The following is a 26,407-nucleotide window of genomic DNA, read 5'->3' as shown; positions in this document are numbered from 1 at the left end:
AGAATGTGAACAAGACCTCCAGGTGATTCGTAGGCACACTCTAGGGGGCAGTACTGACTCCACTGGGAACACTGACGAAACCCGACCTCGTTCATTTCTTGAATGACGAAACAGGCCCAAGAGGGCAGGTTGACTGTGTATTTTTCTCCTCTTCTTGTCACTAAGTTCCTTGAGGACAAGAAGGGTATGGGATTCTTCTCTTGTGTCTCCACACAGCTGCCAGTACAGAGAAACACACATAGCTGTGGCCCTAGAAATGCCTGTTGTCTGTATTCCAGCAGGACTCTGAATTCCCCTTTTTGACCAGAGAACAACTGGTTTCTGTTACTCATCCATGGACCCACAAGCAACAGATCCCCAGCAGTCGCTTGAACTGTTTCAATACCTGTTTTGTAAATTTCACCAGCTGCACCAAAGATCACAGCATTTGAATGAAAAGCAACTGGCTCCCTCCCCCACCCTCTGCCCTGCGGCTGCTGTGGTTAGCGTCACACTCAGAGAAAGAATAAATAAAAAGCAGAAACCCCTAGTTGTTCTAAGACAACCACAGAGATGACAGATGCTGTTGCATGCAAACTTGGGGGAGAAGAAAGATAAACGGTAACCATAAAAAGCCAAGAAAGGAGCTTCCTTGTGACAAGACCCTGTCTGCAGATCCTTTTGCTGCAGGTCAAAGACGGTGACTTACGAACTGTGCCCTGTTGTTATCTTTGTAGCCCTCCCGGCCCTCCACAGCCCTCAGCTGGCTGGGCCTAACAGTCCTTCACTGGAGAAGAGCACTAACTGCCACAGGAAGTGCCCCATGGGGCAGCCCAGCTCAGCCACTAAACAAGTGACCAGGAATGAGGAAAGCTGAGATGGGGAGCAACAAAGGGAAAGGAGGTTTCCTTTAGCCCACCTCTCAACCCTGATTGAGCCTGTCTCCAGAGAGCCCATGGCCTCTAGAGCTGCAGCCACCGTAAGCTTCACCCTGGGCTGTGGGCAGGATGGCTCAACACCTTAGCTCACAGCCTCCACTTCCGGGCCCTCGCTTCCTTCCTCCATCAAGCAACGTAAAATGATGAAGACCCAGGACAACTGGAAACCACCCGCCTTGTCACTCCACAGTGAATCCATCTCTTCTATCACATTCAGGACCCAGCCTGACACATCCATGTCATTCCAATACCACATCAACCGGGTGGCACTACTGCTTCTGTTGACGTGTCCTAACTAGGCTCCAAGGACTAGGGTGTGGCTCATTCATCTTATCGAACACCTGGCACACGGCCTTTCATTCAGAGATGGCGCCATAAATGTTTGGAGATTGAAAGAGCAAAGGGGGCAATGGAACCAATTCCACTCTATCCGATGTGGCAGACCATAAAGGAGCAGCTTTGTGAGGAGAACAAAAGTGCATTCTCGGTATACACCTTCTTTGGGACGTGCCACCACCTCACCCATTTTCAGAGATGCTCTCTTATCTTTGTCAGGACCATCACTGCCATGCCACCACTGATGATAAACTTAAAATATGAGAGGTATCACTGTAAACCACATCTTTTTTTTAAGACTTTGGAGGCAGCATAATATATTAGCTAAAACATCAGGTTCTAGAGCCAGCAATTCCTGGGTTCAGATACCAGTTCTGCCATGCATGAATTATGAATCTTGGTCATGTGACTTCACTCTGTCACTGTTCCCTTGTCCATAAAATAAGAATAGGAATATCATGTCCTCATGGGGTTCTGATGAGATAATCCATGTAACAACAATATTTTTTTACTGTCTCCTTCGTTTTTATTACCGGTCTCTGAGCAGCAATCCAGGCGGTGCTGAAGCAACCAGCGAGCAGCATCCTTTCCCTCTGCTCCGGACAAGCACGTCAGGGCCGTGACCTGGCAGGGCTGCAGATGCAAGCGCCAGGCAAGCAACGCAGAGCAGCCAGCTCGGCAGGCATGGACGAAGCAGAGTCACATCCACAAAGCAATCTGCCCTCTCCCTTTCCTCTTGAAAAGACAGCCTCCTTGGCTTTCATTTCCCACTTGGGAGAGACATGAATACAAGAGTGATTTCCTCTTCCTTCTGAATCTAGTACAAGAAAAACAGCACCATCATGACGTTCAGTGGCAGTCAATACTCAGCCTTAATGGAAGAGACTTAGTGAGAGGTGTTGGGGAAACGTCAAATGGGAGAAGGCTCGTCTTACTGTTAGGGACCCTTAGTGACAGCCGCTACTCAATCCAACCAGTTGTCAACACAGTTATTAGAACCCAGTGTCGCCAGTCCTTTTGATAATTCAAAAATATTTCAGAATTTCTAAATTATACACATTCAGGTACAATACAAAATGGCAGTTTTATTCACTGTAGCATTACTTGTAATAAACACCAAATGACTGAAAACAACCTGTGTCCATCAGTAGGAGATAACTAAATAAATTATGATGCATCCATACAATGGAATATTATTCCCCTGTGAAAAAGAGGGAGAAAGCTCTCGACATACTGATCAGGAAAGACATCCAAGATAAATTAAGTGAAAAATGCAAGGTAAAAAAAAAGTGTGTATAGTGTATTATAACTACATACGAAAGAAAGGGGTGAAGGCAGAATATATATTTGTACTGACATGCATTTGCAATAAGAAACTCTAGAAGGATGTATAAGAAACTAATAAAAGTGTTTACTGGGGAGGGGGCAGTTCAGGCAGATGGAGGCCAGGATAAGATTTCACTAGATATCTTTCTATAATGACTTGATTTTTGAACTATGTGAATGTATTGCTTATTCAAAAAAGTACTATGAAAACACTGTGAACAAAACATCTACACACCACAAGTGGCCTGTGGGCCTCTGGTTTACAACGTCTGCACTAAGGGGTCCTAAACTGGGGAGACAGGACGTTGGCACATGGGGTCCAGGTTCTACTAGGTTTGGAGACAAGCAGGTCGTTCCATATCTAGCATTGGGTACTCTCTCTGAATTGCCCGGCAATGAGCTGGTTGGATCCCATAGCTCCTCCTCTCCCAGGGGAAGGGGGTACAACTTCCCACAGGATGAGGTGGGGCTCCTTCACTTTGCTCCCCAGTTAAGGCTGCCTGGAACCCAAATGGTCTGTTTGCTCCCCTCTGTCGAGGCTTCTCCCCAACTTGTCCTATAAAAAGAGGGAGCAATAGGAGCGTGGAGCTCCTCCCCCGGAGTGCAGTATCATGGTGTGTCCAGCTGGGCCCAGCTCAAACAAACTTCCCTGGAGAATGCTGACAGAACAGAGGACACGTGCCCTGCTCACTCTTCTCCCTGTCCCTTCCAGTCAGCACCAAGGGACAGTGTTACTATGCACCCCGGCCCCTTTGGTCCTAGTCTTGTCACTGTGAATGAGCTGACTTGGTGCCCTGGGTTTGAACGGTGATCTCCAAATAGAGACATGTCAAAGTCCTAACCCCAGCGCCACAGAATGGGATCCTATTTAGAAACAGGGTCATTGCAGACGTCATCAGTTAAGATGAGGTCACACAGGAGTAGGGTGGGCCCCTACCCCAATGTGACTGGCGCCCTTGTAAGAAGACGGTCATGTGAAGACAGAGAGCCGCAGGGAGAACACCAGGTGACAACGAAGGCAGAGCTTGGATTACGCGGCTACAAGCCAAGAAGCACTAACGCCTGCTGACAGACCACCGGAATCCAGGAGGAGGCAAGCAACACTTCTCCTAGGGGTCAGAGCGAGCACAGCCGGCCAACGCCATGACTTCAGACTTCTATCGTCCAGACCTGTGACACAATGAGCCTCCGTTGCTTTAAATCACCCAGTTTGTGGTGCTTTGTCCCGGCAGCCGTAGGAAAGGAACACACTCGGCCACTGTCCACCTCAGCAGGTGCTCGAGATACCGATGACAACTCTGCCCAAGTGAAAGAAAATTCTAGGACCTCAACTGCTTATTTTCATTACATAGCTATGCAGTGAAAGATCAACCAGTAAATAATGACTGAGTACTGACCCTGTGAAGAATTGACGAGAAATAAAATATCCTATTACTGCCCTCAAGGAGCTGACAATCTGATGGAAGCTTTCAGACAGACGCATAAAATCGAACGACACGTATCATAAAGGTCAGATCAGCGTTACTTCACCCCAGCAGACACCACAGAAGTCTCTCGTGACTAAATTCCACCGCCCTGCCGGCCGGGGTCAATCTGCTGTATTTCACTTTAGCTGCTCCTGACACGTGTGTCTGGAAGAACTGGGAAAACTTTAGAGTGTCAGGCTAGTAGACAGTTTCTGAAAGATGTCCCCTCTGCTCCTAGCATAGAACGCAAACTTCCTGCCCACTGCGGACACCCACTGCTTTCCAGGATCGTTATCTGCTGCCCTTGCTTGAAGCCTCTCCCATTGGGTTCTCACCAGCTTTCTTTCTCTGTTCAGACAGGCAGACCCTCGAGGGACGACAAGCCTATCCTGCAGCTCTCCACGGATCAGACATGCAGAAAACACAGATCCATGTGGTTTGGGAGTCCACTTTGGTAAGCTGACTAACAGTTTTTAAGAGGGGCTACGGAAAATCAGAGAGCCCTAGCACAGACACAGCCCTCTGCATCATCATTCAGAACACCTCCTTACCAGGCCCAGCCTTCTGGCAGGTGGCTGCTCCCACTACCCTCAGCCTCTAGGAACTCGCTTTCTTACCATAAGCAAGCCTCGTGTCCAGTTGCACACCTGGCGGTGGGGGAGGCAGCACACCGGGACCAAACCCTCCTGGAGCGCCCTCTGAAGCCCAAGTCTCTGGGGGCTGGCTGCCCCAGGGCTCCTCCTGCAGCTCTGTCCTTAGGAAGAGACGAGGCCGTGCTGAGTGCCAGGTGGAGAGCCAGGCTGGGCTCATGAGGAAGAGGGGCAAGTCACTGCTGCCCCACCCTCAACAAGCAGCCTGATGACCAGAGTGTGGTTCTGGGCCAGTCTCCTGCAGGGCAGCTGTGGTCAGGGCATGACCTGCAGCTGGAACAGACAGAGGGAAGGTCTCCTCACGTTGATTACAAGGAAGTCATCATAGATGCTCAGGGGAGAAAAGACCTTCCAAGTCACTTAGTTTCCATCTTGTGACTTAGATAAACCACCAGCTGGGTCTGGTCAGGCTTTCAAGCAGACGCTGTTGCTTCACTGAGCAACATCCATTTCTCCCTTCCTCCTTTCTAACAGAACTCCAGGTGTGTTCACCACTCAGGGTAAGCGACCACATGCCCGGCTCAGCGGCCTCATCCAGTCAAAGCAAACCCAGGCTTCTCGCCAGAGGGCAGGTTAGAGGTGAGCTTCTGACCCGCCTCTGGTCACTGAGACACTGGGGCGGTCCTGGAGGTATTCCTAGAAATATTTTCCTGGCTCTTAAAAAAGAGGATGAAAGAACCTCCTCGTCTCTTGGATGTTGTCTTGTTCAGCCCCACTGTGACCTTCTGCAACTACACTGTGACCATGACAGGGGAACATGAGGGAAGAGCAGAGAAGGATAGAAAGAACCTGGTCCTTGATGACATCATTGAACACTGGATTAAACAACCCTGGCGTCACTCTTGCTCCAGACTTCTTCTTACGTAAGTAATCAATGTCAAGATTGTTTATGGCCGTTGAGTTGGGATTTTTTTGCTACTGACAGCTAAGATTATCCCAAATTGTGTGCACTCAGATGGTCCCGAGACCACAGGACCACATTCCTGAAGCGCAACCCCACTGTACTGACTACAGCATTCCCAAACTCCCACACCATTCTTTCTCCCCACCTTTTCTTGGTATTCAGGCTTTTCCCCAGACTTGACACATTTTACCATCTTTCCATTGCAGTAATCAATTCTGCAACATATGCCAATTCAGTCATTTAATTAAGAAATATTTTCCTACGCTGTACCAGACAGACTAAAAATGAAGCCTTGAAGAATGCACAGCGGGTGAGAGCCGCTCCTGGTAAGCAGGGAAGAGCCGCGAGCAGATGCTAGGACAGCTCGTGCCCCATGGCTGTGTGAGCACAAAGGAGAAGGCGAGGGTGGCCTGGGCGCACGGGAGTGTAAGCAACAGCACCTCAGAAAGGAAACTAATTCTTGAAGGAAGAGTAGAAAATTGTGAGCAAAAAAGAGTGAGGGAGGCGGACCTCACACCCAAGGATAGGAACAAGAATAAAAATAACAATGGTGGCCGCTGACACACCCTGAGCGCTCACAGTGAACTGAGCACTGCTGTCAGTGCTTTCTGAGTGTTAACTCACTCTCCCCCAGAGCCTAAGAGGTAGTTTATATTATTAGCCCCGTTTTATGGACAAGTAAACTGAGGCATGAAGAGGTTAAGGGACACAGGAAGCGAGCGGCAGAGGCAGCATTTGCGCCCAGGCAGCAGTGCTCCTGGGCTCACCCTCTTTAGCGGTCTAACCGGTGTTCTCACAGTGCTCGCCAGAACAGCAGCACCAGCAGCCCCTGGGAACCTGTTCCAAATTCAGACCTTGGGCCTCATTTCAGACCTACTGACTCAGAACCTCTGGGGGCGAGGCCCAGCATTTTGCGTTTTAACAAAGCCTTCCACATGATTCCAATGCCCAGTAACATCTGAGAACCCCTGCTCGGCACCATAAATATGTCATGAGAAGGGGGGGCAGATTCCGAGGAATATGAATGGTGGGAAGAGAAGCAAAGTCAGCCAGAAAGATGAGGTAAATTATGAAGAACCCTGCCTATCAGCCTGAGGAGGATGGGCTCCGTTGCACGGGCGTGAGGGAGAAAGGCGGGAGGTGAAGCAGGAAGCGGCACGGTTAAGCTTTGTTCTTTGGGGTGAGATCTCTGGCATTCATGGTAGGAATGGACCAGAGAGGGCAGAGGCCAGAGGGAAGGAGCCCAGGTAAGAGATGATGCGATGGTTCAGATAAACAACAGTAGGGGCTGCACTAGGTGGTGGCAGGGCAGAGGGAGGAGGAGTGAGGACAGATTTAAGAGGCAGAGTACGAGAATAGCTGACACGCGATATGGAGCCGGCAGAGGTATCCAGGATGACTCCATGGCTTCTAGCTTCAGAGGTTAGGTAGGTAGTCAAACTATTTTAGCCACATTGGAGATGCTGGAAGAGCAACAAGTATAGCAAAGAAGATAATTAGCTCCACTTGGGAAAAGTGAAGGTTGAAATGTCCATGGGACATTAGGATGCAGGTATTTCAGAATGTCATGAGAAAGAAGGATCTGGTGCTTAGGGGTGGGGTCAGGGCTGGACATACAGGTTTGGGATTCACCAGCATAAATGCGATGGTTGAAGCCACAGATAAAGTTAAGGCTGCTCACAGACTGTAGGAGGGAAATGAGCGAAGGCTGGAATCATGCAGGACACTAAAATTTTAAGGGACACCCAAAGTAAGACAGCAAAGTGGCTTAGAAGCAGAGCTTACAGAAGTAGAAGAAAATAAAGGAAAGAATGTTGTCTCAAAATCAAAGGATGAGGAAAGTTGGAGAATGTTTAAAGAAACAGAGGGTTGGCAATGGTTTCAATGGTAGAGGTGTCAAGTATGAAGACTGAGGAGAAACGATGAGTTTAGCGACCAGGAGGTCACAGGTGAACTCAGCAAGAGTACTTCCAGTGGAGGGATGGAGGCAGAAGCGGATTCATTCTCAGATGTATCCTCTAGATGAACAAGATCTACCAGAGGCCAGCCTCTGGGCTTTGGGTTGGGGAAAGAGTGACAGGCAGGATGTACACGAATCCAGCTCTTACCAGGTAGTGGGGAAGAGCAGGCAATGAACAGAAACTACAAAAATAATGATGGGGTCACACCTGACCTAAGTGTCCTGATGAAGACATGAATGTGCGGAACGTTTGCCACAGGGAGCGCAGAGCAACAAGACTAACGCAGAAGATGAGGGAAAGAAGTTACACTTAAATTAGCTCCTGCAAGATAAGCAGGAGGGAGCCAAGGAAAGGGACAAGAGGGGATGGAGCGCATTCCACGAAGAAGGAACGGCGGGTGCAAACACCCTCAAGGAGAAGGAGCTTTCATGCGCTCAAGGAATGGAAGGAAACCAAGGGGCTAGAACAACTCTAACAGGGAAGGGAGCGGCCAGAAACGAGGTTAAAGAACAGGCTTCATGGACCAGGTTAGGGACCTGGGACTTTATCCAAGCAGTCATAGGAAATCACTGGAAATACAGGAACATAGGAAACATAGGAAATCAACCTAAAAGGTTGGGAGAGAGATGATTGATTTGCATTTTTTAAAAGACAACTTTGGCTACTTGAGGGGAACGCATTGGGGAGGGAGGGAGGGTTAGGAAGTAGACACTTGGAGATCAGTTAGGGAATTATTAAAGTCCAGGCAGGAGACGGTGGTGCTCTGGCCCAGGGTGGTGGCAGATGAGGAGGCACGAGGGAACAGATGCTAGAGCTGTTTAGAAGGTGGAATCAAAAGAACCAGGGACTGAATCTGGCAAATGTGGAGAAGGAGGGGTTGGGGCCGGCTTGGACTCTGTGGTCCCCTCTACATCCAGTTTGGATACTCCCAGAGGACCAGTGGGATGGAAGAACAGGTGCCCTGAGTTCTAAGCAGAGACAAGGCTAAGTCGCAGTGGCCCTGGGGGGGCTCACGGCAGCAGCTGGGGGACAAGTCTCACCAAGCTGTCCTCTCCTAAGGGGGCCTCTCACCCCTTAGAGATAAAATGACTCCTTCTAACAGGAAGTGTCCTGAAAATCTCCTCCTCTTCTTTGGTCGTGTACTTTCGGGTCACGTCCTCTGGGGCTGGGGTGCCGAGCAGAGCAAGTCTCCATTGCTCTGCCACTCCAGCTGGACAAGCCACGCTGTGACAGGCCTCTCACTGAGACACAGCGCGCACTCTTCAGGGCCTCCATAAAACACGTTCAGTGCAGTGGGGGCAATTCTAGGTCCCAAAGGCCAACCTTCCCTGGATTACTTTTCCCTCTCATAATTTTGTCAATTTTAAATAAATACGCTAGACTTCTATTTCCAGCATTATGGCAGGCTAAGTACTTAGATTGACCCTCCCACAGAAAACAACTGAAAATCTTGTATAAAATATAAAAAACAATGTTTCTAAAAGCATGGGTGAACTGGTGAGAAGGGAAGGGAATTCACCAGCCAGGGCTTTCTTCAGGTAATGGGATATCAGGTACTGACTATAATAATGACTACAGGAGTCTCCCTTACCCGCGGTTTTACTTCCACAGTTTCAGTTACCTGTGGTCAACTGTAAGCCAAAAATATTAAATGGAAAATTCTAGAAATGAACAATTCATAAGTTTTAAATAGTGTCCCATTCTGATTAGCATGATGAAATCTCATGCCAACCTGCTCCATCCCACCCGGGACATGAATCGTCTCTGTCCCGCGTATCCAGGCTGTATATGCTGCCTGCCCGTTAGTCACTTAGTAGCCATCAGGGTTATCAGATCGATTGTTGTGGTATTGCAGCGGTTGTGTTCAATTAACCCTTATTTTACTTAATAATGGACCCAAAGCACAAGTGTAGTGATGCTGGTAGTTCAGATGTGCCAAAGAGAAGTCATAAAGCGCTCCCTTTACGTGAAAATGTCAAAGTTCTCAACTTAATGAGGAAAGAAAAAAAATCGTATGCTGAGGTTGCTGAAATCAATGACAACTTTTATTACATTATATTGTTATCACTGACCTATTTTATTATTAGTTATTGTTGTTAATCTCTTACTATGCCTAGTTTATAAATTAAACTTTATCATAGGTATATACGTATAGGAAAAAACATAGTATAGACAGGGGTCGGTACTGTCCGTGCTTTCAGGAAGCCACTGGGGTCTCGGAACTTATCTCCCGTGGAGAAGGGAGGAATGCTGTATAATGTAATCAAAGAAATTAAAGACAGGCTTGCAAACACGCACAGGGAACAAAACAATCGTGAGAAATAACCAAGAAAATTTGACCAAAGAGAATTTTTGGAAATAAAAATTAACTGAAATTAGAGACTGTGGACAGACTCTATAGCATACCAGACACAGTCTGAGAAAGAAGCAGGGAACTGGAAGCCGGGCAGAATAAACTAACCAAAATGCAGCACATAAAGACTCGAAAAATGTGAAAAAGAGCTTAAGAGACATGAAAAATAGAGGCTAACATACATCTCTTTGGAGTCCCAGAAGTAAAAGACAGGGAGAGAGCATTGGTACAGGTAGTGGCTAAAAATCTCCCAAAAGTGAGGAAAGATACCAATACACATACTCAAGAATGACAACGAATCCCAAGAAGAATAAATGAAAAGACATCCACAACCAGCTGCATCTCAGACTGCAGAACACTCGAGACAAGGAGAATATGCTAAAAGCAGCCAAAGAGAAAAGTTACCTTTCAATGGCTACCAGCCAGGCGACAGCAGCAGGATCCCTTCTACGTGTTAAAAGAAAGTAACCATCATCTGAGAATTCTGTACTTAAAGAAAACGCCCTTTAAGAATAAGAGAAATGAAGACGTGAGCTGAGAAACAAAACTCGTTTGCTGAGTTCTTACAAGCACACCTTCAGTAAAGGACGTTTTTTAAAAGGTGTATTTCAGACGGGAGGAAAGAGATTCTAGATGGAAGATCTGAGATTAAAGAAAGAACAAAGAACAAAGAAAATGAAATGGATTTTCTCAATCTGTTGAGGAAATAACACAGGTTTGGAGTCAGACATATCTTGCTGTCATTTCTTACTGTGGGGGAAACTTGAACACGTTAATCTCTCAGAATCTCGATATCCTCATCTTAAAAAGTCATATAATAGTGCCCCTTAAACAAGGTTTTTGTGAGGAATAAATGAGCAAACACATATAAATTCTCCAACATAGCTTCTGCATCTAGAAGGTGTAAAATAAATGTTAATTTCTTATCTCTTTGAAAATTAACAAATAATCAAGTAAATAACACATTGTTAGCTACAAACACAGACTCCCTCTGCTCCAGGTGTGAGACAAAATCCTGGCCCTTTTTCGCACTGTATGAAGCTGCTTGATGGAGCTGATGTTTAGTGGTTGTTTTCTTTTCATCTTTTCAGTATCAAGTCTAAGATCTTTCAAACAAAGCAGCTATGATTTATTTTAAAACACTGCATGTGTACACACAGCCCCAGGGACATACCCTGGATTCCAGTTTAACTCACAATCTTAAAGCAATGTGTGCTCACAGTTTTATGAGGACCTGAAACACACGTTGACCCATCCATGGGGCAAAATGGCCCCTCCCACCCGCCACTTTCCCCAGGGACCTTCCACCAACGCGGGGAGAGCCACGCGCGAGGACCGCTCTGCCACAGCTTCCCACCCCCTCCCCACGCTGAGACACGCTCCCCAGCGCCATCCCTGACTGCGCTCTCAGGTTCATCAGGACTAAAAAGAAGAGGAAAACCAAAGCGATAAAAAGCAGCTAAGAAAAGCTTAGTCTCCTTCAGGTTCTCTGCCTAACTTTCACTTGGCAACAATTTGGTGGGTGCATGAGGGACAGGAGGAGGGGACAGACAACCCACAACCAATCTCTCCTTGATGGTGTCAAGGAAGCAAACAGCTTGAGTCCTGAAGTTCTCAGACCTGGGCTGGCATCCTTACTCTGCCACTTGTTACCTGTGTGTCTTTAGGCAAGCCACCTAACCTCTCTGATTTTATTTTCCTCACCTGTATTTGAAGGCAATAACTATATTTGTAGAGCATCTTACAATTTACTAAGTGTTTCCACAGGTACAATTTCACTTAATATGCACACTCGGGTGTGTAACACCCAGCATAATACCTCCCTGTATTGTTGTAAAGATTAAAAGTGGAGTCTGGGACTGCTGTGTAAACTGCAAAAAGCTTTGTCCATACAAAAGATCATGACCAGGATATATAACTTCCTTGTTAAGAGACGGGCTCTGCAGTCCAAGTGTATGCATTTGCTTTGTGACTCTACCCTTACTAGCTGTGCGACCTTGAGCAAGCTGCTTAGCTTCTCAGTTCCTCACCTCCAAATTAAAGACGATAATAATACTCCCATCTCGGGGCTGGCCCCATGGCTGAGTGGTTAAGTTCGCACGCTCCGCTGCAGGCGGCCCAGTGTTTCATCAGTTCAAATACTGGGCACAGACATGGCTCCGCTCACTGAGCCACACTGAGGCGGCGTCCCACATGCCACAACTGGAAGGACCCACAACTAAGAATATACAACTATGTACCAGGGGGCTTTGGGGAGAAAAAGGAAACAAATTTTTTAAAGTTTTAAAAAAAAATACTCCCATCTCATAGCTCAGGGCTTCGTACGTGGGAGGCTCTCAGTGAACAGAGTCGCCTTGAATCTACATCAAGTGTAGCTGACAGGTGTGTGAGCACACCCATCCACCCTCGCCGACACCCAGCATCCTCTGACCTTTCTCATCCGTGTTTACCTCACTCTCCACACCCCTGGGCAAACATTTGCACAGGGAGGGCAGAAGCTCTGCGTATCAGGACATCCTGTGGATTGTTTCTTGAAGACAACAAAGCCTCAGACCCCACCAGACTTGTGGGGCATCTCCATGCTGTTCTGGACAGAAGCAGAGCCCAGGCTCCCAGGGGTCCCAGTCAGCCCCCACTCTTCCCACTCCTGCTAGGAGTCTTGCTGCGGCAGGTGAGAGAGCTCTGGACCACAGGATGCTGGCCGAGCCTCGATTCCCTAACTGGACTGTGACGCTCAGCCTATTAGTAAAAGGCACTGAGGCCTGAGCTGACACCATGTGAACCTATGACACGGACTCCACATGTGACGTGGAACCACATGACACCACACGGATCGACGAAGCAAATGGTTAATTTAGCCAAACTCAGCGAACAGAAGGAAACTACTTGTCTGCAGAAGATAGAAGCAGCCCCATTTAAAAGGCTTTATCTTTGTAAAGTACTTTCACATTGTCACTTTTTATTTCACTGTTATGACATGCCTAAAAGATGTGAAGGGCAGCTGTTTACCAACGAGGCACCTGAGGGCACGGTGAGCAAGCGGAGAAGCCCTCCTGCCAGCACCTGCTGCGGAGCACCCGAGCTTTCTGACGTCCCGTCTGTCAGCTCCAGCCCAGGGACCGGGCCAGGAGAGCTGCACCCTCTGAAGGCTGCACGGAGCCTTGCGCCAGACCGGCACTGCCTTCAGATGGCGCAGGCAACAGGACGTTGTGCGACACGGTGTAGTCACTCAGCGTGTGTCTCAGCCCCGAGAAAGAAAATGCACTCGGGAGCACTCACCGGGCCCGGGCGCTGGATTTCAGCAGCTAAGCGCATCAGCAGTGGAGCGGCATGCGTGCGTGTTCTCCACGAGCGGGTGAGACAGGCGGCCGTGGCTGTCACCGCGCCAGTCAACGTCTCTTTCTAAAGTGCCTTGGAGGCTGCGCAGGCTGCAGGCAGAGCACAGCACGCTGCGCGGGAGCGACCGAGTCAGGGACCCAGGCAGGCAGGGGCAGACAGGGCTGGACCCAGCCCAGTTACCAGGCCTCGGACGGGGTGAACTGTGACAAGATGCCTGTGGCTCTATGACTCGGGCTGCACAGCACCGAGGCAGCAGACGTGAAAGAATTCAGCATGGGCCTGCTGTGAAAGGAGGCATCACCGGGCTTCTCCTCACCATCCGTCTCGGCTGGCCTTCCTGGTGGGTTACTTTGTACCAAGATGGTGTGCCTCAGAGGGTGGCCCCGTGCTCCCACTGTACATCATCTGCAGGGTTCTCAACACCGTCTCCATCCTCATGGAGCACGGTCCATAGAACACCCCCCGACCCGTGCAGGTTCTAGAAACCTCCCAGGGTAGACAATCGTGCCCAGGCAGGGCCAACTGTGCTTGATCCTACGCAACATCCCTGACCACATGAAAGAGGAAGGATCAGAGAGGCCAGAGTCGCATCCTGGCTCCTTGCATCTTTTAGATGGTAAACTGAGTACGTGAAGTCCAGCAGGCAGAGGAGGTGACCCTTAGAAATACTGGTAGGGTTAAGGCATGTCTTACGGCCTGAGCAGAACTTCACTGGTTTAATTTCCATGCAGACTGGTCCTCAGGCCCCGTCGACTAAAATGGACTTAAGGACCCTCATCAACCATTCCTCCCAGACTCCCTGCCACCACCTGTCTGCTGATTCTGCCGTCCGTGAAGCCCAGCTCAGCTCTCACCGACCTGTTACCCTCTCTGAAGCCCATTTCCTTCTAGGACACAGTCCGCCCCATTCTCTCAGCCACAGTCACACACGCTGTCAAAAGCAGCATTATGGCCTTTGTTCTTTCTCCTAGCACGATGCACTGCACACAGTAGATGCTCCATAAGTGTCTGTTGATTCATTTTGTTTTTGTTTTTGGTACCCACATTCAATAAAGCCACATTGATTTAGCCCCTAAAGTGTCAGAAAATTCAGATGTAGTATGTGATATACAGTGATTGCTATTCAGGACACATTAGAGCTTTTTATTCCCTTTCTAACTCCAATAAATAGGGCTTGCGTGTTTAAAAAGTATTTTTAGTTTACAATGTGTGATTACATAATGGAAGTCTAGTAATTTTTTTTCATTAACATTCATTTAACTTAGTTCCTTTTTGTGTCTTTGTTTCTGATCCAAGCTGTGGTTCAATGTATTAAAATTGCATTCCTTAAAAAGAAGTTCTATAGCGGGCTTTTTAACTGGCCTTCCCCACCCCTATATTTCTCACTGGCCTGTGCCTGCGGCAGCTCACGGGGTGTGGAGTCAGGGGATTCTTGCTCTCATTTCACGGGTGTGTTGACAGGGCTCTGTTATCAAGCAGACCCCACAACCCAAGGGGTCAGCCCTTTGCAGGGAGGCAGTCTGGTACCGAGGGATCAGCAGCCTGGGTGAGCCGTCCGTGATCTATATGTCTATTCCAGAACTAGATGTGTGAACTCAGACAAGTCATTTAACCCCTCGGAGCCTTGGTTTCCTCATCTGTAAATGGAGGAGCTAGGGCCTAGATTAGAAACAGTGCTGGCATGTGGCAGGCACTCAGTAAAGTGCCTTATTATCATGCCTGGGCCCCGTGCCAGTCTGCTGGGTGCTGCTTCTCCAACTGATGTCATTCACAGAGGTGAGCCACATCCAGCGAGGCCAGAACCCTGATTCCCAAATAAAGATGAACGCCAAAATGTGAGCTCTGGGAGACACAGCAGGGACTAGCGCAGTCCGGAGAGAGGGTAACGACAAGCAACGAGAAAGGTACCAGAGAGGCCCACTGCAGAAGATAAGAACGCTAGAAAGACTGCCTGCTGGAGAAATGGGAAATAACGCTCAGCCATATTGGCGGCCAGGATGACAGCACCCTGGGAATGAACTATTGCCCTGAGTAAATGCAGAGTCAAGCTACAGCAAGACACCCCGAGGGGACAGAAAAGCACAACTACTCAGGATCAAGAACAAGAACGGACACGGTGATCAAGCCCCGGCCGGCCAGAGAAGATTCAGCACCTGTCCGCGTGAGGAGGGACCCAGGTCAAAGCTAAACTCCAACTTTCACAGTATGTGTGTAATTAGCTGAAAAGCTTAATTTAGCAGTTTGCTAAACTCCTCTAGCAATTTATCTACGGTATGTAATTAAGCTATTTTCAAGCAAGTCTTTTTTGACTCAAGGCTCCAGCTAAGAATCCTAATAGAAAACAGTTCATATGATACATACGCAAATCCATGCAGATTTTACAACCTTCTAGAGGAGACACTAACGTGCAAGGCAGGCTGGCTGCGCTTGGTTCTATACAACGACATTCCCATCTAGGAAAAGAAAGAAGGATCAGAGAGTCCAGAATCAAATCCCGGCTCTGAAATGACTGTGGCCTTGGGGATATTACATGTCGGCTGCTGCTTCCTCATCTGGAAAGGGGGCATGATAATAACCACCTGATAGGGCCGTTGGGAGAAATATACGAGATGCCGTATAAAGCGCTTAGCACAGAACCCAGTCCAAAGGAGGGCAGGCTCACAGAGGCTCATTTGGCTGAAGCAGAGAATTAAAAAACCAGAAAGTACTAAGAAATAGCAGCAGAAAGACTGCCCAAGTGGAGAGGGCAGCTGAGGGCAAGGCCACTGTGGCGAGGGAAGCTGAGAGAGAGCAGGCCAGTGGGCCTCTCTGGAGCCAGGGTAATACTGAACCCTCTCAGTGGGGAATAGGAAAAAGGTTCTGGTGATGGCGGTGGTGGTGGTCGCACAACACTCTGAATGTTCTTAATGCCACTGAACTGTACACTTCAGACGGTTAAAATTGAAACTTTATGTTACATATATTTTACTCCAACAAAAGAAGACCAAGTTACCAAAAAAATTCCAAAACAAAGCAGTATCCTAAAACCCAACTCTCAGCCCAGTGAAGACACCAAAACAAAAGAAGCCTAAATTAGGAGAGGTGGGGTCGCCTTCTCTCTGTGGGATTCTGTAGGGAGCACAGCGCCCACGCACCCACACACCACACCAGAGGCCCCATGAGTCGAGATCTCTACCGAGTGGAGCGGATCCTCATCCAGGGTGTCCATTTAATCCAAGCTCCCAGAAGACTAGAAAACCAAAGCCACCACAGACCATGGTGCCAGAGAAAGATCTAGAGATTCTTATGCAGAACAATTTGTCTTTCCTGATGGTTTCTCCCGGATAGTAATTTCTGACCATAATTCAGATGAAACAGATGGAAACTTCCAAGGACCTCCTCCCTTCCCTCCATGTTCTCCTCTGGGCAGGGGTTCAGAAGAACGCCCCTAACTTTCAGTCCTGCTCAGGCTACAGAAAGGGTAGCTCTGACAAACCGCCTGCTCTGCCCCCACAGAAGAACAAAGCCCGGCTGAAGACACGAGTGGTCTCTCTGGTGAGCACCAACGACCCCCTCAGCATGACCTCTCTGACTCATTCGTGTCCCCAGAAGGACATGCCAACCCAGTGCCGCCTCACCAAGAGAGTGAAGGGCCGTCTCTGTGCCTTAGGAGCTGCTGCTGCAAATGCCCCTGGCCCGGTCCCGACCACATGGGGCCCCACAGTCTCTCCCAGCTGGTTGTCCCCCACCTTCTAGTCATTAACAGCCCCAGGAGCAGCCCCTGGGAGAGAGTTCTGCTGGAAGCTGGACAGAGTGAGTTGGTGATATAGACCCCACTGGGGACAGTCCCAGCACGAGGGCCCTCTTGCCATCTGCCAACACACCTTTGCCCACTGTGCTTTGTACTCTGTCACAGGCCCTACCTCCAGTACCCTCCGCTTTCCTCCCTGCCTTTCAGAGTCTACCCATTCGTCCAGGTCCAGCTCAAAGCCCACCTCCTCCATGAAGCCACCAGAAATAGGGTTGACTCTGCTTGCCAAAAACTCTAACAGCACTGCTCATCTTTTAGACCACCGCTCCAAGGGGACTGTGAATGCTGCTGAGGGGACTACACCCTCTCTTCTTAAACCAGACCCCGTGGGACCCTTCGCTGGCACAGTGGGGGCTCAGTAAGCACAGAAGCTGACGAGGTGAGAGAGGCTGGCCCTGCCCTCTGGGGAATTTCAGCACGCTGACAAGGACCAACAGGGAAGGAGGACCCCCAGACAACAGAACTCGAGAGCAAAGTCTCAACAGGTAAAGGCACCGTGACGGGCAGGGCCACGTAAGCCTTCACCACGGTACCTTTCACACCCAGTAGCTCACCCGAGATGGATCAGCAGGTCATTATTCCCCTCTCACTGAAGGGGAAGCAACTCAGGCTTAGAGGGTGAATCCTGAGGACACATGACTGGTGGGAGTCAGAACTGGGCCGTGAACTCAGCACGCAGAGGGGCAGGCTGAGGAGCAGTGAGGACACGGCCCTGGGGCCAGGCTGCCTGGTTTCAAATCTCAGCTCAGCCCCTCATTGGCTGTATAACCCCAGGCAAGTTACTCCACCTCTCGGAGCCTCAGCTTCCTCACCTGCAAAATGGGGAGAATGGAAAGAAGAGCACCTGTCCCACAGGCCGCCGGAAGGATCGAATGAGTTCATTCGCGCCACGTTCTCCGCCACACCCGGGACATTTCTGTGCATGCAGCCTTGAGGTACAATGGGCAGAGGGTCCCGAATTTCTGTGTTTGTACAGGGTGGGGCTGCAGGAAGTCGGTCTCCCCCCGCTCAGCGCCAAGCCAGCCCTCCAGCCCAGCGGGTAAGGTGCGTGGTTATGCAGACTCAGTGTGGCAAAGCCCCGTCTGCTCGCCAGGAGAACTCGGGCCCCTGCAAATCCCCGAGCTCGACACTGAGTGGTTTCTGAAGTAAATAAAGTGAAAATGAACCAATTGCCCAGGTAATAGGAGATTTTCCTCTTGTCTGCGCTGGTAATTGAGCCATTGTACACAGCCCCGTACTTCCCCTGGTGCTGCTGGGAGTTAAAGAGGGAGTTAAGGAGGCCAGAAACGCAAATGCGGCCTCAGGGAGGAGGGCACCCACAGGCTGGTCCCAGGCGACCCCACAGCAGGTGTCTCAGCGTCCCCTCCTCACCTTTCCTCTCAGCCCAGTGGGGCACAGCACTGCACAGACCAGGGGTGGGGGCCACACCACGGAAGCCGCCCTGCATAGGGCACAGTTCCCACCCGCCACAACATCTCAGGCCCAGCCATGCACCCTTTCCAGCCCTGGGCATGGCAGGTGTCTTACGTGAATAAGGACAGGTTCAGTGGGGACAGACGCCCTTGGCACCTGAAGCATGTGGAAACCTGCCTGCTCCCACCTGCCTGCATCTCCTAGAAATGCCAGAGCTTCGCCCGGGGTGGGGTCTGAGCTGCTGCTCCTGTACACGCCTCCTTTGGCCAGCCCATCCAGGATGTGTCAACAAACAGGCGGGGGAAGAGAGAGCCGCGCTGACTTTCTGAGAAAGCCAGGGCTGGGAGCCAAAACCAACTGATGCAGGAAAGGCACTGCCTGCAGGAGAATCTGTCAGAAAGGAAAGTTCATACCCCTCAAGCTGGGACAGGCCCGAAATGGAACTGGGTCCGTCAGAGGGTGGCTCCCTTGGGTTGCCCAAGCAGACGAGGTACTTCAGGAACCCAGTCCCAACAGTGGCCTTCAAGAGGCTCCGCCTATGTCTAGCCGGGTCCATACGGCCTCGTGACCTAGTCTGAAAGGGCAGAGCAGCAGTTACAAGGCAAGAACCAATCAGAACCTGGAGACCTGCAGCCAAGACCAGTGTGAGCAAGTACAGGGCCTGCAGAGGACGAAACCACACAGTGCTCCTCTGCCACCACCACAACCGGAGCCACCAGCTCTTCTTTCCGGCAGACGGAGTCACACTAACCTGACCATGAGAGCAGCTGTGGAGGGGAAACAAAGACCCAAAGATCACATGCTGAGTCCTGGAAGTGGGCAGAGGAGTCTTTGCTGTCCCGATGCTGCTGGTGAGCAGACGCCCAGAGCAGTATGATGCTGAAGGCCTGGGCTCTGGAGCAGCCAAACTGCCCGGGTTCAAATCCTGCCTCAACCACTTACTGGCCTTGTGACCGTGGGCACGATACTTTGCCTCTCTGTTCCTCAGTTAATTTTTCTGTAAAGTGGAATGATAGCAGTGCCTGCTGAATCAGGCTGTAGTGTGAGGCTTAAACAGCAAATGCGTGTCTGGCACTTAATGTGCACTGGCTGCCATCAGAACAAACAGTCTGTCCAGGACATCCCGGTTTACACCTGTCATCCCAGCATCCTTGTTAGCACTCTCCCTTTCACTCTCAAAAGTGAACGGGCTGCATGGCGAATCAAAAGGCTGGCTAGCTCTTGTCCACCTGCTTATCTCCCTGCTTCGTGCTGCCTCTCTGAGTACCGGGGAGCCAGGTTCCCAAAGGGTAGATCCCCAAAGAGAGCTCTGCGCATGCCCCTGAATTTTCTGTGCCACAGACTCAGTTTTTCCTTTTCTCCTTTTTCTCTCCACTTTATCTCCCTCCCCCGCATCCTTCCCACAGCTGTCCTCTCCTTTCTGCTGCTGCCCTTTCAGTGCCTTAGGGGGCCAGGAGTGTACAGGGAACTTCCGGCTTTCCTGGGGGCTCCCACTGCCCCTGCACACTTGGATGGGACACTTTCTGGCTCGCTAACTAGACTAGGCCTTAGCAAATTTCTCTTAGAGGAAAGGAGATAATCTGAGATGTCAAAGAAATTACATGACCACTAGACGGATGAGCGGAAATAATGTGCCATTTTTGTGTGTGTGTGTGTGTGTGTGTGTTGTTTAAGAGGGAAAAAAGAGAATAATAACTTGAAATGGTCCATCTAGTGCCAGAATCTGTCTATAGTAACCGCCCCAAGGGCTGGTTCATGGCGGAGGCTGGAGGCCACTCTCCAAGCAGCTGCCTCCCCACATGGCAGTGGAGAGAGCAAACCCTGAGCCAGGAGCCCAGGGCCTGGACCACTCCCTGCCACTCACTAACATCTGGCGAAGGACCATTATTTTCTGAAGCCTCAGTTTCCCCATCTGTAAAATAGGGCATCTTTGACACTAGACCATCCTGATGCTGTGACATTGTAAGAGGCCCTGGCCCTGTCCTTAGGATCCTGAAATGGCACTTGTGGAATTCCAGTCTTCTGCAACCACAGCTGCAACCTGTGTAGCCTGTTCATAGGTGAAACGCAGGAGGGAACCAAGGCCCTGGACAATATGACGGCCTGAACCGATTCTCACCCAGGGTCATGGCAGATGCCTGAGCCGCTGTGCCCTGAGACAGCACCTGCAACTGCTAGTGTGGAAGGAAATCCAGGGAGTGCAGGGGACTCAGTGACTAGCCTGCCAGGCCCCTGGGGAATCCCCCACCAGCCTCCTTCCACCTTCTAGCACCACAGCAGCCTACGGGCTCGACCCTCCTTCCCCACAGCAGCTCAGCAAACTCACGACATGGGTGCAGAATCGACAGCCACTGCAGCCCCTGTCCCGGTGCATGGTGCCATCACAGGCTCACACACCTTCAGTCACCCATCAAACCTGACCCTGCTCCTGGGGCTCCCTGTCCAGCACTAGAATCCAAATCTCTGTCATTATGGTCTCCTCTTCTGCTCTGCCCTCAGACATTCACTCTGCTACCGGACTGGACCTATTCCATCTCTCTGAGTTCAAATCCCTGCCCCACCGCTTACTAGCTGTGTGACCTTGGATAGGTTGTTTAAACTCTCTGAGTCTCAGTTTCCTCCTCTACAAAATGGGGAGAGCAGTAATAATCTCCCGATAAGGTTGTTGGGAGGATTAAATGAGACCACATGTGAAAACGCCCTACCATGGCCTGGCCATAACAGACTATTGCTCCCCCCACCACCCCTTTGAGCAACAGCTCTGCTGGTGCCCTTTCCTCCGCATTCCCAACAGCCCTGTTCAGCTCCTCACGGTCACTGAAACCTCCTTCCCAGGTGTTCCTCCCACAGCTTCCGTCACTGCAGTGCATCCCAAACATCGCTGCCACATGACACGCTCTTCTGAACCCAGCTCCAGTAACACCGTTTTGCTTCTCAGAAACCATCAAAATACCGCAGCCTAACACTCCAGGCCTCCCACCATCTGATCTCAACCAAGATCCCTCACCACACAGCCCACTACGTTTCCCTCGTCCCCAAACACACCCACCTCGAGGCTCTGCTCAGGCGTCCCCACCCCTGAAATGCCCAGACCCAGCCTCCTCCTCAAGGCCCAGCCCAAGCGCCACCTCCAGAAGGCCATCCTGACCCGCTCCTTCCAGAAGTGACTCCCCCTCCAAGCGCCCCTGGGCTCATGGCCTGTGTACCCTGGACAGTCTGGTCCTGAGAGGGGAAGGGACCCCAGAGGAGCAGGAGGCCTCTCATTTACGACTCAAAAAGCATGTGTAGAGGAGCTCCTACAGGAAGCACCACCCGTTGAGGTCATGCATGTCAATGTCACCTGAAAAGGGACATGACCCTGGACCCTCAAACTAACATTCCAGTTCTACAGGGAGTAAGCTGCCCTAGTTTCATATCCTCATGCCCACGTCCTTGATGAAAAGATCTTGGCACATGCTCATCTCTTCCAGAGACAGGGTACTCACTGCCTCAGGAGTCAGGTCCTTCCTCCTGAACTCTGATCATCCCTGGGACTCCCACCAGGGGCCCTTTCTGCCCTTGGAGTCACACAGAGCTCATTCATTTGGGATTCTTGGTACCCTTCTCAGAGCCAAACACAGGGCAGGTTCCTAACAAGGTCATCGTGTGTAAGTGGACAGATATGTGGACTCAGAGGGTCTTCCATGCACTCGGGGGGATTCACCACATCCCCGTGCATGCATACACATACAGACACACACGCACACACACCTGGGCCACGGTCTGCAAGGTCGGCTGAGTCACAGGGCCAGACCTCAACACAAATGTGGCCAGGGAGGAAGTGCAGCCCATTTCCTGACCTTCCTTTGCTCTGGGAGGTTCTCTTTCTGTCTTTGTCTTCCTGACTTTCTCTCCCAGTCTTTGTTTCTACACACACAACAGCCACACTGCCGCCCTGGCCCACGGCAAGGGCTCCCAGCACCACTGACCTGCAAGTGCGGAGTTTTGGGTTCTAGACCTGTGATCCGGGGCAAGTCACGTCACCACGCTGAGCCTCGGTTTCCTCATCTGTAAAATAAAGAGGCTGGATGTGGCGACAGGGTCCCTGAGGTCCTTCCTGATCTCAGCCCCAGGGCTTCTCGGCCGGTCGCGACAGGGTTGACTAGGGGAGGGAGCAAGTGCCAGGCCTGGGGACAGGGGTCCGGGAGCCCAGCAGTTCCCCTGGGGGCGCACAGTCTCCGCCGGGCCCCCCACCCCGGGAGCTCCATGTGCCGCATACACACGCTCACACTTGGCGGCCACCGGGCAACCAGGCAGGAAGCGCCGGGCTCCGCGCTGCGCCGGGCGGGGGCGCCCACCCGGCCCTCCTCCGCCCGTTCCTCCGCCTACCCGGGCGCCGCCCGCGCTCGCGGCTCCGCTCGCAGCTGTCGGGCAGCCCCTGCCGGCTCCACTTTTTCCGCCCGAACCGGGCGTGCCGTCCCAACCCTGGGCGCAGACGTGGAAGCGGCGCCCTGGGCACCCCGCAGCCGGCTGCCGCCCCCTGGGCGCCCTCGGGATGTGCGCGCGCCGCGCAGCGGGGTCTGGCCGGGTGGGAGGCGACCTCAGACTGCCAGAGAGCCTGGGTGGCGAGGGCGGGGCTGTTGCTGACGGCCGCCTGACTGGTCGGGCTTCCTGGGCGCCTCTGTTCCCAGTCTCCCCAGGCCCCCTGCCCCGACTCCAGAATGCTGACAAGTTGCAGAGCCGGGCGTTTCTCCGAAGGTCATCAGTCTGGGCCCTGGCCAGGCCGCTGGAGAGAGATGGAGGCTAGGCATGCGCCCCTGGACACCCTGCAGCCTCCAGGGCACTCCAGCGGTTCGCTCTGAGGATTTGGTCCTTCTTTATACTTTTCTGTCTCCTCTTATATTCTACTGTGGGCACGAATGCTTGTATAATAGAAAATGTCCAATACATACTTACTAATAAAGCATTAAATAAATCTTCAAGGGCCTCCCAAGGTATTCAGGATACCTCTGAAGGATAACCCTCCCCAACGCTCCCTGGCCACAAGCTCGTTTTCCAGCCTGACCCAGGCTCCCCCAAACACACACATGCCCCCCCAGGGTACAGACTGTTGCCCAACACCGGTGCTGGGAGCTCTTGCTTTGCCTGGAAAGCCTTCTCCCTTACTCCCCTGCCTGTTGAAATCCTACTCGCCCATCCCAGCCCAACTGAAGTGTCCCCTTCTCAGCGATCCTCCACCAACACTGGCCCCACAGAACACCCCAGCCCCTTCTTGGGGAGCCCACTGTTCTCTGCTGGTCTGTATGTTGGCACGGCCCTTCCTCTCCCCCGTTACTCTCCCCCTCCCCTCCACACTAAGCCCTGTTCCAGGAGAAACAGAAATAAACCTGTATTGAGCAGCTGTTATCAATTGCTATGTGATAGCCTTGCCTCTCTTGGAACCCAGGTAGCCTCTGGCCTTCAACCTCCCTTCATCCCCCACCCCCAGCACAACGGCTGCAGGAGACCTCTCCCAACTCCCCGCTAGTCTCAGAAGGCCATCGGGCCCCCTCCCCAGCCCCCTTCTGGTGCCCCAGCCCTACGCACTGGTCTTTTCCCTTCCTGTTCTCACTTGTTTGTGTCGGCTCATCCAGGCCGCCTTCCCCAGCTGTATTAGCCTTCCAGCCACCAGCTGCCTGCCACAGTCCTCTTTGCTGGGTGAGTGGCCTTGGTTTAGCACCAAGGCCTGTAGCCCCAAACAGCTGCTGCAAACCCTGCCACCCTAGCAGGCCACTGTGAGGTCCTGGCAATACCAGGAAAAGTGTGTCCTTGGAGCCCTGAGCCTTCCTCATGTCCTGCACCCACACCTCCCCTCTCACCCAGGCTCCCGCTGGCCCCTGGTTCCTGCTGCCTGCCCTGACCCAGCCAACTTCAGGAAAAGGGTAGATAAGGTCGCTCACACTGAAAAGCAAGTGGCAGACACTTGGGTGTATCAGGGACATTTTGTCTCCTCCGGGCCTGCCTGTCTGACGTGTAATAGACGTCTAATTCGTGATAGGGGGTAGGAGGGTAAATGCATATGCTGGAGCCCGGAGTTGACGATTCCAACTTCACTGGCCCAGGAACAGGGGATTTTTGTGTGTTTGTTTTGTTTTCATTTTCGTTTTGGAGGAATGCTGAGAGCCTCGAGACAGTGGCTTGGGAGAGAATGGGAAACGAGGAAATGCAGGAGTAAGGATGGACTGCTCTCAAGGAGGCTGGCGGTGGAGGGAAGGAGACAGTGTGGGAGCTAAAGCAAGGAGAGAAACACAGAGGAGAATCGAAGTTGTTTGTAGACTGAGGTCAAGAATCTGATGAATGAAGAGGGCCCGGCCTGGTGGCCAAGTGGTTAAAGTTCCATGCATTCCACTTTGGCCACCCGGGTTTGCGGGTTTGGATCCTGGGCGTGGACCTACTCCACTCACCAACCACACCACACCGTGGAGGTGTCCCACATACAAAAAAAACAGAGGACGACTGGCACAGATGTTAGCTCAGGGCTAACCTTCCTCGGCAAAAAAAAAAAAAAAAAGAATCTGACGAAGAGAGGAGGGATGGGGAGTCAAGGGCCGTGGTTCAAGAAGAGCAGCAGGGACTGGAGAGCACAGATCGGGGCGGGGAAGCCCCTGTGTCTCCACCTAAGGCCCCGAGTTCTCAGAAACAGGGAGGGAAATCAAGAGGGCCGAGGATCGGGAGTGAGGCATGGGAGGAAAGTGGATGGCACTCCTGGATGGGGAGCCCTGTTTTCTCTATGACACGGGAAGTAGGTAATGGCCAGAGGGTCTGGGCAGACCAGTGGGGCGGGTGGCATTTAGATACTTGTGCTGTGAGTTGCTGCCTCGTCTTGGGGGCAGGGGAGGACTCAATAGGGGAGAGTAGTAAGTGGGCTTGGAGGGCACAGGGACACCTCCAGGGAGGTGTGCTATCCTCTTCCTGAGTCACCTTTAAGCTTCTTGGCACCCTTCCTCCTGGAGTCTCTGATCATATTTTCTTGCTCATGTGCTGCTCTCCACTCTACCTGAAGGCCAGTTCCTCTTGTGCGGTCCCCCTGGGGAACAGTGGAAACATTCCCTGTTCCAGTATAGGAATTCTCCTGCTGTCCTTTCTTCCTTATTAAGTGGCTATGATTATAGTTTCCAACAGGTGGAAGCCAGAAAAACAAACAGACCTGTCAATATTGACTCTCCCAGGCCCCGTGCAGGACGGCAGCATCTGCCCCACCTCACAGAGCCTTGCCAGCGAAGGCCAAATGGAACAGCTGCCCAGGCTTTGAGGGCTGTCGAGCCCTCCCAGAGCAGGCCGACTCCAGGGATGATGGCCCGGGACCCACGTGTTCCTTCCTTCTCCTCCTTGAACATGTTAGGCTTGGGTGAGAAGGAGACATTTCTGTAAGATCGCGGGGGCCAATTCAGGCTACATGCTCATAGCTGTTATTGAAAAATAAGGCTAGAATGTAGGAAAAATAAGGTCTCCTTGAAGATATTTATGAAAACTCTGTACCTCCTCTATGGGATTCACAAACCTGGTGTCCTTCAGAAGTCACACATGAGCAATGACTTTTTGCTCTCTCTCCAGCAGCGAGAATGGACATCATCGTTCAGAGAGAGTCACAGAGTTATAGAGCTGGAGGAGAGCTAAAAGTCACAGAGCCAATCCCGTATGTTACAGATGAAGTAACTGTGGCCCAAGGGCAACTTGACTGATGGGTGACGTGACTACTCCTGGCCTTGAAGGCAGGATTTCATTCCATCCCCACCCCTCCACAAGTGGCCTCTGAGAGACAGAGTGCCAGATGCCACCTTGTGTGGGATATGGTTCTTTCTATCAGAAACTTCTGAATCCTGTGTTTATGGAGCAAGGAATGAAAAAGCACCACGTAATCAAGGGTGTTTCCTACAGGACAGTAGCTGCCACGTCATTACGCCTGCTAAAAAATTTAGACTCCACAGTGAGTA

At 51.3% G+C, this 26,407-nt stretch overlaps 1 protein-coding gene across 3 annotated transcripts in view; it reads right to left on the bottom strand.

The window, feature by feature from the left end:
- CRACR2A (calcium release activated channel regulator 2A) overlaps positions 1-23,000 on the bottom strand; it is a 125,713-nt gene extending 102,713 nt beyond the window's left edge. For all 3 annotated transcript variants that reach the window (XR_006888999.1, XM_046663697.1, XM_046663759.1), the window contains exons 1-2: positions 22,824-23,000; positions 22,424-22,502 (exon numbers count right to left, since the gene is read on the bottom strand). The gene's annotated coding sequence lies outside the window, so the exon portion shown is untranslated. The remainder of the gene's footprint in view (positions 1-22,423; positions 22,503-22,823) is intronic.
- Positions 23,001-26,407: the final 3,407 nt, after the last annotated feature.

This window comes from Equus quagga, chromosome 1, assembly GCF_021613505.1.
Source record: "Equus quagga isolate Etosha38 chromosome 1, UCLA_HA_Equagga_1.0, whole genome shotgun sequence".
Classification (NCBI taxonomy): domain Eukaryota; kingdom Metazoa; phylum Chordata; class Mammalia; order Perissodactyla; family Equidae; genus Equus; species Equus quagga.
Note: the sequence above shows the minus strand (reverse complement) of the source record. Positions and strands in the feature narration are given on the sequence as shown.